Below are 14,934 nucleotides of genomic sequence, written 5' to 3'. Positions count from 1 at the left end.
TCAGTCTGTTCTGAGGGCGAAGACAGCTTCAAAGTACTGTCTGCCTATTAGCTACTGACACACATAGGTGCCCTGTGAGTTCATCCTCCAGACTAGATCTGAGCAAATAGTGTCTGAGGTTCTGGCCTTATCTTACTCAGCTAACAGATGTGAAACTGGCTCTCGGCCAGCTGGATTCATGACAGAAGCAAAGTCCTGTGTGAAACAAAAAGCTGTCATGCAGCGCATTGCAAGACGTCTGGAATACAAGCTGCTTATCTGCCGTCATAATCGCAGCAGAACAAGAAAACAATACGGGACTACAAGATGACACTGCGCTAACGCTGAGCACCGCACGGGAAACGTAAAGCAAAAACATGCACAGCAGAAGAAGAAAAAAAAAAGAAAGAAGAAGATGTTTGGGGGAGTTTAACAAGGACACCTGGTGTTTAACAGGATTGACCTGGCAGCTTCTGCCCTGCGGCGTCTCAGCAATCAGCTGCAAAATGCAAACGTTAGAAACAAACAACTCCGTGCTCACAACTGCAGTTCCAGGCGACTGAAACGTATTCTTCGTCTGTAAGGCGCAATTTTTTCATAGCTTGGACGATCCTGAGATTTATAGTCAGGTGTGACTTATATAGAAATGTTCAAAGTACTGTTTGCTAAAACATTTTACTTTTAAAATGCCGATATGTGTGGCTGGAAAGTGAAAACAGATCCCTGAAAAGTTTTAAAAGTGCTGTGAAAAAGTATTTACCCCCTTACAGTTTTCTTTTGTTTTTGATTTTTTTTTGTCAAACTTAATTTAATCCTCAAATGAGGATTTCATTTATTTAAAGAAAAGGCTATGCAAACTAAATTACCCCTATGTGTAAAACATATATTGTCCAACTTGTCAGCTCAAAAGTCAACTTATTAACCTGAGGTTTTGCTTCAGTTTCATTGGCCTCGCTTCTGCCAGACCTGTAGAATCAAATCACTCGAAATCAACAGAACCTGTCTGACAACATGAAGTAGTAGGGCTGGGCGATAAATCGATTTAATCGATTAATTCGAATTTACAATTCTTTAAGATTTCAATTTTGGAAAATCTGGATTTTATTTTGCCAATACACTCATTGGGTTTCCATGAAGAGAACAGCATGTGATGCTGAATATATGTTTAGGCAAAATTATTGTCAAAATATTGTTAAGTGGAAACTTTTTTTTTTACCATAATACAAGGTACTTCATTTACTTATTTACTTTTTTTTTTTTTAACTTAGTTTGAAGTTTACAAGTGCAGGGAAGCCTCTTCTTAGCTCAATGTGTAATACCACTAGCAGCAAATGTTTTGTTATATTTTCATTGTTTATAATGGCACGGCTACCATCTTGTTTTGCATGTTTCGCAGCTTGTTTTTAGTTGCACTTTGAATTCAGGTCAACTCCCTGACGCAATGCTTGACATAAAAAGCAAGGTTTTAAAATAATTTCTTTAATTTCTTTTTATGAAACAAAAAGGAGGGAAAAAAAATCGATTAATCGGATTTGGTATGATAAAAATCGGAGATTTATTTTTTAATCCATATCGCCCAGCCCTATGAAGTAGGCTATAAAAGTAACACATTATTAGCCAATCTAAATAAAATCTCTTAGTCCCTGAGTTCAATCAGTCTGGAAAGCGTTACAAAGCCATTTCTAAGGCTTTACGATACAATTACACTGCAGTGAGGCACGATAAACAAAAGGCGCAAACATGGAACAACCTTTCCAGGAGCGGCCGGCCGACCAAAATTACTCCAAGGACTCGTTCATGAGGTCAATAAAGAACCGGGGACAACATCTAAAGAACTGCAGCACTCATTTGCCTCTGTTTCGAATTATGGTAGGGTTACAAGCCCCAAACCACTGCTAAGGAAAATAAACACAAAAGCTCATCTCACATTTGCCACCCCCCGAGAAAAAAAAAAAAACTTGATGATCTTTCAACCTTTTGGGGAAATATTCTGTGGACTGACTGGACGAAGGTGGAACTTTCTGGAAGCTGTGGATCTTACCGACTTGCCCTAATCAATGGGACCATGTTTTCTGTTTTTCAGCTTGAAAGTCCTGAAGGAGAAAGTCTGGCCATCGACTCCTGGCCCTTAGCTAAGGCACGCTTGTATTTCACAGCAGGTCAATGATCCAAAGCCAGCCAGAAAGTCCTGCTCTGAATGGCTCACCAAAACAAAGTGAAGGTTTTAAAGGGGACCTAGTAAAGTCTGGATCTAAATCAAATAAGGATGCTGTGCCATGACATGCTGATGCCTAACACTGCAAAAACCAAATTAAAAATAAGTAACAATTTCTTGAAATTAGTGTATTTGTCCTTAATTTGAGCAGGTAAATAAGATGATATGCCAATGGAATGAGTATTTTTACACCTAAAATAAGATGATTAAATAAACTGCACTTGAAATAAGATGATGGAGATTGTTGCACCTATTTTAAGTGCAAAAATCTAAATCCATTGGCAGATCATTTAAACTTGCTGCTCAAATCAAGGACAAATGCACTCATTTCAAGAAAACTTTACTTATTTCTAGTCATGTTTTTGCAGTGAAGGAAACTCTCTGATTTGGCTAAAACGAAACGGCCCTCCATCGAGTGGGCCCGAATATCTCCACATCAATGGAAAAGACTAACAATTTGAATTTACTTAGGTTGCCTTTATCTGGTATTAAACTATTTATTGTGAAATCAAAGCAAAAAAAAAAAAAAAGAGATGAAATTTGTAAAAGGTGGTAAATACTTTTCCACGACAGCCCATCGCAAACACAAAATAAGCAAAGACTAGCAACACGGTGACTCATAAGGAACGTCGTGCTGCTGACGTAGCCATTGTCGTCAGACTCCACCGGTGCTTTAAATGCTTACTGCGAAGAAACGCTAATCACACAGGTATGATGCACTGCGGGAACCTGTTCTCTGCACCAGCCGCTCGAAGTCAAGTTCAAGGAACCCGAAGCATGCGGAGTTCAGGGAGGACAAACTCGAAAACAAGAAGACAATATGTTGTAGCTGTCAGTGAACAACTTCTGGCAGAATGAAGACGACAGCTTAGCCCTGAAAGTAAGCAACTAGTTTGGAAAAGTAAGCAACTTTTTTTCTTTTTTTTTTTTTGCAACAGGCAACATTCTGCCCAAACAAAGGCATTTCTTTTAAATAAACAATTACCAATTCATTTAAAATGAGCATGACTGCCATCAGTGGTTGTTAAAGGAAATTAAGTTAACTAGCAAACATGCTAACAACAACAAGTCAGTGTAAGCAGTAAGCAAACAGCCAAAGCAGAATATTAACCAAGTATTTCCATTTTTTTATGATACATGTATCCAAGACGGGACTGATTTCCACTCAAAGTTCAGCCCAAAAGGATCTGGAGGTCCTGAGCAGATCAAGTTCAGACTGAAGGCAGGGGGACATGGTCTAAACATATTTTTTCCATGCCTTGCTCCTATAAGTGCACTACAAGTTAGAACAGGAGGCTAATTTTCTGCAGGGTGCGGCAACAATTTTAAGCATGCCATGGTCTGGCACAGGCTGTTTTTGTTGAATACGATATGCGTCTGCTTATCAGAGCCGGTTACCCGCAGTTAGCTGTGTGTACACAGAAGGCACGCGTCAGCGTCAGACCTAATCCAGTCAAAGGGGAAACTAAGAAAAAAGGTTTAAAAAAAAAAAAAAAAAAGGATCCGTGGCTTAATTTGAACGCCCACGTGATGTTTTGATTATAAATGCACCCTTGAGGGTTATAAATTAGCCAATGTAGATCTGTTAGGCAATCGGAGGAGCTTCATTTGAGGCCCGGATTCAAACCAGATCCATATCTGGTCTCCGGATCAGATAAAACCTGCACCCTGAGAAGTTCCCCCCGGAGTCCAGCTCACCTACATCGCACCTCCCGGCACGTCGTGAATGTAAGACGTTAATGTTTGGTTCAAAAGACCTGCCGGTTAAAAACGGGAGTTTCATGCACATAATGAAGGTGGATTGTTGCGTGTGGTATAATTCACACCCTGGAAACACTGAACACGCGTCAGCATTTCTGTAATTGAGCTGCCATTATGAGAACTTCAAGTAGCGGCCTGAACTGATTGAATATTGCTGTCAAGCAAAAACGCTGGCAGCCAACCAGCTGGAAGCTTTCCTTCAAAAACAATAAATGTTTAAAAAAAAAAAAAAAAAAAGACAGACTAGCTCACAGACCCACAGGGGGGAGAAAAAAAACAAAAACTTTCCAATATTTCTGCTTCAGGATTTACCAGCCGTGATACGACGTAGACAAAGGGGCACAGGAGGCGAGCATGAAGTGAAACATGAATCCCTCCAGGCCTATTAAACCTCCTCCCTTCCTCTCAAAGCAAACTCTCGGTTAAGGGACTCCCCCCCTCACACGTGCGCACACACACCGGACCCTCATGCGCCCTTTGTCTGAACGCCCTGAATGGCTACACTCTTTCCACATCGTGCGGCCCAGGCTTCAACGTGATTCATTTTGATCCCCATTGTCATGATAAGCTAAAGCTTACCTCATTTCTGCCCGAGAAAGGAGCGTTTTTTTTTTTTTTCGGCTGAAACCCTCTTTCACCAAAAAGGAAACCAGCTGAAGGAGAAAAAAATAAATAAGACTGCATGCTGAGAGGAATTAAGTGATCCAAATACTTAGGGCAGAACCACAACAAAAAAAGCGTGGAGTGTGAACTCTGTTACATGACAGACTAACAGCTTGAGACAATTAATCCAAATAACAGGCCTCAGAAAAAGGAAAGACCAGCACCCAGAATAGAAACGTCACTCCGTACTGCGGTAAACCGCGCTGAGATTTAATGGCAGGATGAGACTGGTCATAAAATCTCTGCGACTTCGCAGCGCAGTGAAACACAAGGAAGTGTCACTGGGGTGTCTACCTTGTCGCTACACGTTCTATTACACAGGTTGTGCTTTTGTAATTACTAAAAAAAGGGAAACTCCAATGCCGTGAATTTATAAAAAAAATTGAATCACTTAATCGTCCTTTCCAAAAATTTTTGTAAAGGACGACCACAAAGCTGTGCGTGATTGACAAGCAAACGTAAAACAATCTTTTGAAAACTTTTCTTTTCTTTTCTTTTTCTACAAATAAAAACCAGAAATATATGCCATGTATTTATATTCAGCTTCAGAGGCAATGATTCGCAGGACCGCCTTTCACAGCAAATACAGCTGCGAGCGGTTCGAGTAACTCCCGCCACCTTCGGACAGCTAAAGACGGAAATTGGGCCTGGGTCAGGACTTTGACTCCATGCCCGCGGAATCAAACCGCCGTCACCCTGTTTCACCTTCTGGGAGGCGGGTGCTAGTTTTGTACCGCCCCACAGTGTTTTACATGCAAGCCATAAAATTCAAATTTGATCTAATCTGACCAGAGCCCCTTCTCCCACATGCTACGTTGACTGTGGGAAGATGGCTTTCTCTTTTCCTTTTTTTTTGTTCCACTTAATTCAGGGGCTTTCAGAGTAAGGGTTGCTCAATGCAAATGCAGGTCACATGTTTCAGACATCATTTCTTCTATTTCACAACTAAACCCCCGATGTGTCTTGGTCCATCACATAAAATCCCAACGAAAGATGGTAGCAGTAATTCTGAAAGGCTCTCCCCTCTCTCTGCGCTCATTGCAAGTAGCACGGCTTGTACTGCCGGTACTCTCATGGGTACGGCTGCAACAAGATCAGATCGCCCAAAATAAAAATCAGATAGGTCACCCAGTTCTAGATAGAAAACCAGCAGGCTGTATATCGGGGATCTTCATGGTGGAGCTGAACTGCGGAGGCGAGTCTGAGCTGCGCAGACAGGAACTGGGATGGAGTCTAAAAAGGCCGAACACACTTAAAGGCATACTATGCAACATTTTTCAGTTAATTAATGTGTTCCATACCGTTTTGGATGATTAAATGAGTCATTTCAGGTCGAACAAAGGTTTTCTCGGCCGCCCTGGTGGTCTGTGGGGGAAATACCGCACTTGCAATTGCAGGAGCCCTCGGCCCGCACTCACAGCCTCAGAAGTCTCGTGCAAGACTGCGAGAGTAAACATGCAAGCATATCGAGTTTTATTATTTTTTTTTTTATTTTTTTTTTTTTTGGAATGTTGGCGAGACGCTACCGCGGCGGCCGCCTCGCTGCGGGAAGCCTGATGTTCATACTTTCACTGTGTTAGTCATTGTTTGTACTGCCGTTTTTTTGACTTTTTGTTGCGTTTGCCTGTCTGCTAAGCTCAAAACAACCGCGCCTGGCTTGACGGAGAAACCAGAACAGCTGAGCATCTTTACGACAGTGCACTTTTACTTTCGCCCTCTGGGGGGAGCCTCGCTGGAAAATCAACCCCGGTTGCATAGTATACCTTTAACAACCGCAGGTGTTCGGGTGGACGGAGGGTGACGTCGGTGTTGGCATTGAAACGCACGACGACATCGGGTTTGTGTTTTTTCGTCCGACTCTAAACGACGGTGGATCGAGTCGCTATGTTCACACTGCAGGTCTTAATGCTCAATTCCGATTTTTTTGTGAAATCGGATTTTTTTGCGTGTCCGTTCACATTTCCAAATATATGCGACTTGTATGTGATCTCCTGTGTGAACTGCAGTCATACACCTAAGTGTCCCGCATGCGCAGTAGAGGACGCGATGACGTCACACGTAGCAAGCGTGCTCATTGTTTGCGGAAGTAAACATGGATCGTAAAGCTGCAGCGTATCTTGCGTTCTTTACGTTATTCTCCAACCGAAGCCAGCACTTTACCAACACAATCTTTTTAAGAAGAGGAGAGGAAGAGAGGCAAATTTTAGCGACGTGAGCGGCTTTACTGAAACGGACTTCATAATTTTCGAATGACAAAGGAAACCTTTATGATCCAGAACGCTGCTGCCCGCGTCCTCACTAATACTAAGAAAGTAGAGCACATTACCCCAGTTCTAAAGTCCTTACACTGGCTCCCTGTATCTCAGAGAATAGACTTTAAAATACTTCTGTTAGTCTATAAATCCTTAAATGGCTTAGCACCTAAATACATCACAGACTTGTTATCAGCGTATAAACCCTCCAGACCACTAAGGTCTTCTGGCTCCAGCCTACTCTGCATACCTAGAACCAGAACCAAACATGGAGAAGCAGCATTTAGTTCCTATGCTCCAATTATCTGGAACAAACTTCCAGAAAACTGTAAAGATGTGGAAAACCTTAGTTCCTTTAAATCAAGATTAAAAACACATTTGTTTAAAATTGCCTTCAACTGTCCTAGTTAACTGAATCACCACTTTTTTGTTCTATTTTCTATCTATATTTTATTCCTACTTGCTTTTATTCTGTTTTATTTTGCTATATTTTAATCATGTAAAGCACTTTGCATTGTCTTTGTACTGAATTGTGCTATATAAATAAATTTGCCTTGCCTTGCCTTATGTGCGTCTGAACGGATCTCTTTAGCGCTCTCATGTAAAGACACACATCTTCGGCCAAAGCGGTGAGTAAATGCGTTGCCGTGGGGCTGAATGGACCTGCAAAAGGTGCTTGTTACCGCACAATAATCAACCTCTTTGGCATAGCCAGGTCCATTTGTCAAGTATCAGTGACGTACAGGTCGGATAAATGCGACCCGGCCGTACAAACACAGGTTGCATTTGAAAAGATCGGATCAGTGTCGTTCAGACTGTCATAAAAAGATCAGATCCAGGTCGCATATGGGCAAAAAAAAAATCGGAATTGGGTCACTTCAGGCTGCAGTGTGAACGTAGCCTAAGACTGCCTGACGTCTGCCGCCAACGCGCTTCCTCTGTCGTTACGGATGTGGCTGACAAGCGTCAGGATGCGTGTTGTGGGTTAGGACGGGGTAGAGGACTTCCCATGAAGAAGCCAGAGCCCTGAAGGCACATGAATGAAACATCTGCCACCACCGAGTGGCTTTGCTGGCCGCTGTGTGGCTCGCCTTTTCACCTCCCGACAATCGCGGGGGTCAAGAGTCAACGGTCTGAAAGAGGGACAAGCAGCGTGCCCCCTCCACTGTGGGCCTCTAAACCAACCCGCAGATGGATAAGTTAATTATAGCTTATCAGGGAAGGGTTGAGTTAAACTTTTTACCCAATAAAAAATACAAACGGTTTTAAGCAAGCAGGGGGCCGGGTTTATGCAAGGCGCTGTGTTACGGAGCTAAAACAATGATACTTTTCCCCATTCTGTCCTAAAATTCCTAGAAAGACATTTCAAGGAAACTCTTAAAGTCACAGGAGACATGAGGGGGAAAGAAAATAAGGAAGTCCTGGAGAAATGTTTTTTTTGTTTTGTTTTTTTTAGCAGTAAGCCACCCAGATCCTGGCATGCCTCTTCTTGTCATCTGTTTACCTTGCAGAATATGAACTAAACATCATACATGAAGAATATTTACTATTTTCCCCTTAACTGCACTGATATCTATTTTTTTTACCTAAATTAATAATTAAACACATATGCAATTTAAAAAAAAATCTTATTAGCCACAATGTTTTTTGCTTTATTTACAACAAATGGTCACATTTTCTGTATTTTGTCTCCAATAAACTGATATTAAGTGAGTCCAAATCACCACAAAGCAAGAATTTCCTTAGTTTCCTTAAGTTATGCCGACAGAGCCTCGACCCTCAATGCATGAGGCTGGGCATAGGGTGTGGCCAACAATGGCTGTCTGGAGAACAGCTGCCCCCCGGTATGAAGAACAAGTGCAAAGGCAGGGCAGACTGGGGGGGGGGTGTATGGTGTGGTATGGCAGGGGGGTACGACAGAGCAGGCCTAAACGGAGATGGGATGCTAAATGACGCTATTGTCTGGCCCAAGTGAAGCACAGCGCGCAGAGAATGGCACATTCAAGCAGTCATACAGGCCTATTGTTGTGACGGGCCGGCGGAGTAACGCAGGTCCGCACCGATCCCACAAGACCCACCACGAACCGCGGAGAGCGTGCTGGAGCGGGCCGGCATGAGACAGTGACACCCCCTGGAACGCCTCCACTGCGGCCAGACGTGTTCAGGTGTGTTTAGGTAACATAATCCATAAAATTAATTTAAAAAAAAGCTGGATCCACCCTGGAGGAGGATGCTCTGGTTGTGACAAAACAGCTGCTGAGGGCGATGAAGGACAAAAGAAAACAGTGATGAACTGCTTTCTGTAAAACACCACTGAGTTATCTTTGAGTACAGCAACAGATTATTATTTAAATACTATTATTGAGCAGTTAAAGGCAGCAAAAAAAACCAAAAAAACATAATACTTAATAAGAACCGGAGTGCATAATGCACTCCGATTCCAACATCCACTGGTGGTAAATATTCAACCCCAGGATAGCAACTGATGTATATTTACCAACCGGATTTGCTGCCTTAGCTACTGAACCGGCATGTTTTCATTCAGGAGATATTTTCTAAATGCTTAAACAACAAAAAAAAAAAAAGACCAGAGACAGCGGCAAACGCGCACCGGACAGGAACAGGTCGAGCAGGACTCCACGGCGCATAAAGCTACAGTAACACTGCCCTGCCCATTGTTCTTTCTGACGCAGCGTAACTTTTAAGAGCTTTCCCTTTTATAATTGTTTGTTTAAGCAGATCTGTTCATCACCACGAAGGCAAAAAGTGAAGAAAAAAAAAATATAGGAGAAACTGCACTGCAAAAACAAGTAAAATTTTGTATCTGTCCTTGATCTGAGCAGGTCAATAAGAGTATTTTTTTCCTTTAAAGTAAGATAATTAGATATAATGCACTTGAAATAAGTTGATGGAGAAGAGTTTTTCCTATTTTAAATGCAAAAATCTCATTCCATTGGCAGATTATCTTATTAACCTACTCAAATAAAGTACAAATACACTCATTTCAAGAAAATTGTTACTTATTTTTAGTTTAGTTTTGGGTTTTTTTGCAGTCTGGACTCAAGGCAGGTGAGAAGGTTACGTTGTTCCACGCAGAAGACCCAGTCTCGGACGTCAAAGCGTCTCACACCGGTGCCCCCAAAATAAAAGTACGGATTGAAGGTCTCCAGCAGGACTGTGAGCTCACAGCGTGAAGATTTACGGGGACTTTGTCCGGTGAGGCGACAAATCAGGTGAAATGTTGCTGAAGAGCAGTAGCTTGGAGATCAATACAGCAGCAGTAAAGGAATAGCAGCTAAAAATCTCCTTTATCCACACCTAATCACTCCGTGTTTTACTCCTTAGGGTTTAACCGTCTTACATTATAGATTAATATGATATTTCGGGGGCCACTGCATTATGAAAACCAGACTTGTGTAGTTTGAGCAAGCTGCTGCTCGGACGGAAATGTGACAATAAGCTAATGCTACGCATGCCGTGGTTGGGAGGTAAGGCTGCACGATAATCAGGAAATTATTAAATTGCAATACTTACGATGAAAACTCCAATGACAAAAAACGCATTTTCCGACACATTTCTTTCCTTTTTTTAACCATTAATTTTCCCCACCACTGTCCATTAGTTTTTTTTTTGCATCTCAGCCAGAAGAATGATGCTTTAGCTGTGGGCATTGAGGACCATCCAACTGGACAAATTCCTTACCAATGTGCCATAGATGAAACACATCCTACCAAAATATTGCACACAGCAATAACGCTTTGACAACTCTGAATAAATATATCATCCAGCTTTATTGAAAAGGGAAGTCAAAGTACTGAAACACAATCTCTTATTGATTTGGCTGATACGCCGAGCAAAATAAGCCCGCAATGCAAACACGCAGCGGGAGCATTTCAAGAGAACTGCTGCTGAACGGCCTTAATAAGCCGAACCACGGACGTCAGCAGGCGTTCTGCACACACAGGTGACAAATTCAAAAGTAAGAGAAAGCACGCTCGCGCCCGAGAAACTTGATATTCAGAAACGACACCTGTGGTCAGCGCAAAACGGTCTGGCTGTTGACTCCCTTTGAGTCGCCAGTCGTTGCTGTGGTCCAGTGTGCGCATTAGCAGCAGCACAAGATCTGGAAAGAAAGCAGACAGATGGAGGTCTGTGTTCCAGCCGCTCCTAAATCAGCATAGCCGCCGCCTAAAAGCCTATCCCTCCCCTCTGTTGCTGAGGCAGGCATTTAAGCTGTGCCAAGGCCAGCTATCCGGGGAGAGACGCCTCCCTCAGTGAAATTCAACACAGATCGTTAACCGAGCTCTCCGCCGTGTGTCGGCGGAACACGTGCTGACGGACATACAATGGACTGCCGCTGTTAATGGAGTACTACCTTTGGCGATGACGCCTCGGTCTCTCTGAATGGGACGACTTCATCCATCACCTCGCAACAGACACTTGGACAATCATTAGCAACTCAGGCAGCAGGGCTTCGACTGGAAACGGCAGCGGCTAAAACTACGAAAGCACGCGGTCAACTGAGTTTGAAGAACAATAGAAAACGTCCCAGAGGGCCGCTACCTGAGTGAAGTTGGCCCCCCCACCCTCTTCAAATCAGACAAAATTGGTGCCAAACGTTTGTGCTACGTTTGTGCAGCAAAAATTTTCGTTTGTGCCGCTATCATTTTAAAGACATAAACGAATGTTTTTAGAGGTCATCAGAGGTCAACCAGCCCCCCCCCCCCCACCTTCTTCAAATCAAATGAAATTGGTGTCAATCAACAAACGAAAACTTTTGCTGCACAAACGTAGCACAAACGTTTGACAACAATTTTGATTTGATGAAGATGTGTGTGTGTGTGTGTGGGGGAGGGGGGGGGGGCTGGTTGACCTTTTGACCTTTACCTTTTCATTAATATCTTTAAAACCAAAGCAGCACAAATAAAATGTTTTGCTGCACAAACGGAGTCGAGTTGATTGACACCAATTTTGTCTGATTTGAAGAAGGTGGGGGGGGCTGGTTGACCTTTGATGACCTCTAAAAACATTTGTTTATATCTTTAAAATGATAGCGGCACAAACGAACATTTTTGCTGCACAAACGTAGCACAAACGTTTGGCACCAATTTTGTCTGATTTGAAGAGGGTGGGGGGGGCCAACTTCACTCAGGTGAGGCCGCTTTGGCTGAACGCTTGGCTCCCTTAGAGGAAGTGATGCCGCGATGCGTCACCTGATGTGCCGGAGATTGCTGGAAGCCGAGTGATATCAGCTGACAGTAAGCGACAAAGTCAACACACGGAAAAAAAACGCCTTTAGTTTCTAAAGAGAAGAGCCCAAAAGATGCATTTAGGCAATTAATGGGAAGGAAACCGCAGCCATTTAAAGGCCCTTTTGGCTGCAGGAAAACAACCAGGTTTAGACACTAGTAGAGCCTAATCAAAACTGCAACACGCTTTAAAATGTGCAAACCTACCTACCACTGGTTATGTAATTCCTTGGGTGCCAACAAAACAACTTAACGCTGAGGTAAAGCGCAGTTTCGACACAGAACTAATCATCTGCGAGGTATTTGGGGTTTTAATGTCCAGGCCTGTCGGGGCTGCTCTTCACCTGCTCACCTCCCTCTCCGAGCATTAAAGCTGTGGACAAAATAACATCAGACTTCCCCCGTGTTTACACTCAAAACAACGTCTGCGGATGACACCGCGGCGCTAAGCCTTCTTACAAGCACACACAGGCCCTTCTTAAACCATGTAGGGCTTTTTAATGCTCTGGAATGTAAATCTTTTTTTTTTTTTCCTGAATAATGTCCAACTGGGTATAAGACTACAGATAATCTCAGCTGTGGACTCTGAGCAACCTGTGACTGTTTCCCTCCATGGAGCGATGATTTATCTGGCGGGATAGAGAGTTGATTACTTTGTCACGACAGCGAAGCATCAAATGCCTGATAACTTGACAGGCCGGTTAGTTCGTGAAATATGCAAACCTAAAGAGTTTTGGCAAGGAGACAGTCACGTCAACTAATATCACGATGGTGTGTAGACGGCGGATTAAAAAGGAGAATAAACAACCTGCTGAAGAAGGTAACTTATACAGCTAAAACGAATAGAGTCACCAAAAGGCTGAATCTCAATCATAACATTTTTTTTTTATTTTAAAGTGTTTTAAAATCATAATTTGGAAGAAAATACTCTGGAAGAAAAATCAGAATGAACATAAACATGTCTGAAAAATAGATCAGTGAAGTTGGTAGCAAAGGCTTGCATTTTAAATGAATGCCTTAAATAACTATGTGGAGCCCAACTATTCATTCAGGCATCTCTATAAACAACTGGCACAGAAACATGGGAACAAAACAATACAATCATAAATTTGAGCGCATTATCATATATATATATATATATATATATATATATAGATAGATAGATAGATAGATAGATAGATAGATAGATAGATAGATAGAATAACAAATACTGGATTTGCTGTTTAAAATTGATTTCCACTGGCTACAGTAGCTAGTCTGACGCATTTTAAGTAGCAATACTAAAGTCCAAGCCCCATGTAGGTAATATTTAACTGTTAGGTATTACGAGTCGCTTTTGGAGACACTAAAGTCTAGAGCTGCGGTTTGCGGTCGCAACTTTTAGAGACTCCTACGTCCTTCTGGGAAGGTCTCTGCTCCCGTTTCTGACCTCGCCCGTTCGGACAGGTCAGCTTCCTCCCAGAGAAGACAATAAAAGTGGGCCAGACGCAAACAAATGTATGCAAATGTTGGCCCGGACTCCTGCCTGCCCCGGCTGCGCTCTCCCCCGGCGGTCTGGTTAATGTTCTGGCTCCTGGTGACAACAAAGCGCAGGGAGCAGCCTGCAGCTCCGTGGCTGAGTTGAGGCAAAGCCAGCGGAGCATGAATGAACTCGCCCCGGCATTGCTGCAGCCCCCGCCGCTCACCGACTGGCCGTGGCCGCACCGGCGGTGCCGAGGTCACCAACCAGCCGACACAACGCGGCCCGGTTCCGGCTTCTGTTGTGAAGACCGCGCGCCGGACTCACCTCGTTGCGTCGGGCATCTGCCTGATGTTCTGCGTCCACGGGTTCATCAGGTAAAGAGAGGAATAAAAAACAACAACAGCGGAGCAGAGAGGCGCTGAACGCCCAAGGCTGGAAATGACTCCCTCGGCTGGGTCCGAGCTGCGCGTCACCTCGTCGGGTTTACTCGACCAGGTAATGCGCACGCGTCGTTCAATGTTTACCCCGGTGCCTCATGGGGCATGTAGTGCTGGACTACAAAGGTGTTAAAGTGCGTTTTTTTTTTTTTTTTAAGAACGGTTTTTATACATCTTTATTTATTATCATCATTATTATTATTTTTTCTCTTCCTTCAAATTTTTATTGTGAATATAATGTAACATGCTACTTTATGTATCTATTTATTGTCTTATAATTTTTTTTTTTTGTTGTGTTTTATGTGTGAATGAAGTGTGACGCATAGTTTGGACTATGTAGCAGCCAGAGTCTGTAACCCAAATAAAATTTCCTTTGGGACAATAAAGTTAATCTATCTATCTATCTATCTATCTATCTATCTATCTATCTATCTATCTATCTATCTATCTATCTTTAACAGCAAGCTGGGAAATTTCAACGTGACAATAACAACGCCTGCCTTTTGCAGGTCTTGTTCAATCTTGTAGAGGTTTATTTCAAACACAAACTAGTGTTTGTGCTCCAGTTACGTTTTATAAAAAACGGCAGGAAACAAACTCCTGTAGAATCTCTATTTCCTATGCATTGTTTACATTGTTTTACATTTCAATTGTTTACATAAATCGCTGCTGCATCTTTATCCCGAAAATTAGTGCAATTTACTGTGATTGTTCAAGCTGTATGCAAACGAAATTTCCTTCTGTACGCACTTTGTGCATACAAAATGACAAATAAAGCTATCTATCTATCTATCTATCCTCAAAGCAATGTTGCCTACATGGTGCTTCATTCAAATACAGCGCCAGACACATTTTTTTATACATTAGGATAAATTGTTTCACTTAAATAGTAAAAAACTCACACTTAAAAAAATGT

The 14,934-nt window shown here is 42.6% G+C and overlaps 1 protein-coding gene across 1 annotated transcript in view; it reads right to left on the bottom strand.

Moving 5' to 3' along the window:
• The window catches only part of LOC105929517 (disheveled-associated activator of morphogenesis 1), a 63,386-nt gene extending 49,314 nt beyond the window's left edge, over positions 1-14,072 (bottom strand). The window contains exon 1 of the mRNA XM_036147450.1: positions 13,906-14,072. The gene's annotated coding sequence lies outside the window, so the exon portion shown is untranslated. The remainder of the gene's footprint in view (positions 1-13,905) is intronic.
• Between the last annotated feature and the right edge of the window lie 862 nt (positions 14,073-14,934).

Source organism: Fundulus heteroclitus, chromosome 15, assembly GCF_011125445.2.
Source record: "Fundulus heteroclitus isolate FHET01 chromosome 15, MU-UCD_Fhet_4.1, whole genome shotgun sequence".
Lineage (NCBI taxonomy): Eukaryota > Metazoa > Chordata > Actinopteri > Cyprinodontiformes > Fundulidae > Fundulus > Fundulus heteroclitus.
The sequence above is the reverse complement of the archived record's forward strand: the minus strand, read 5'-3'. Positions and strand labels throughout refer to the sequence as shown.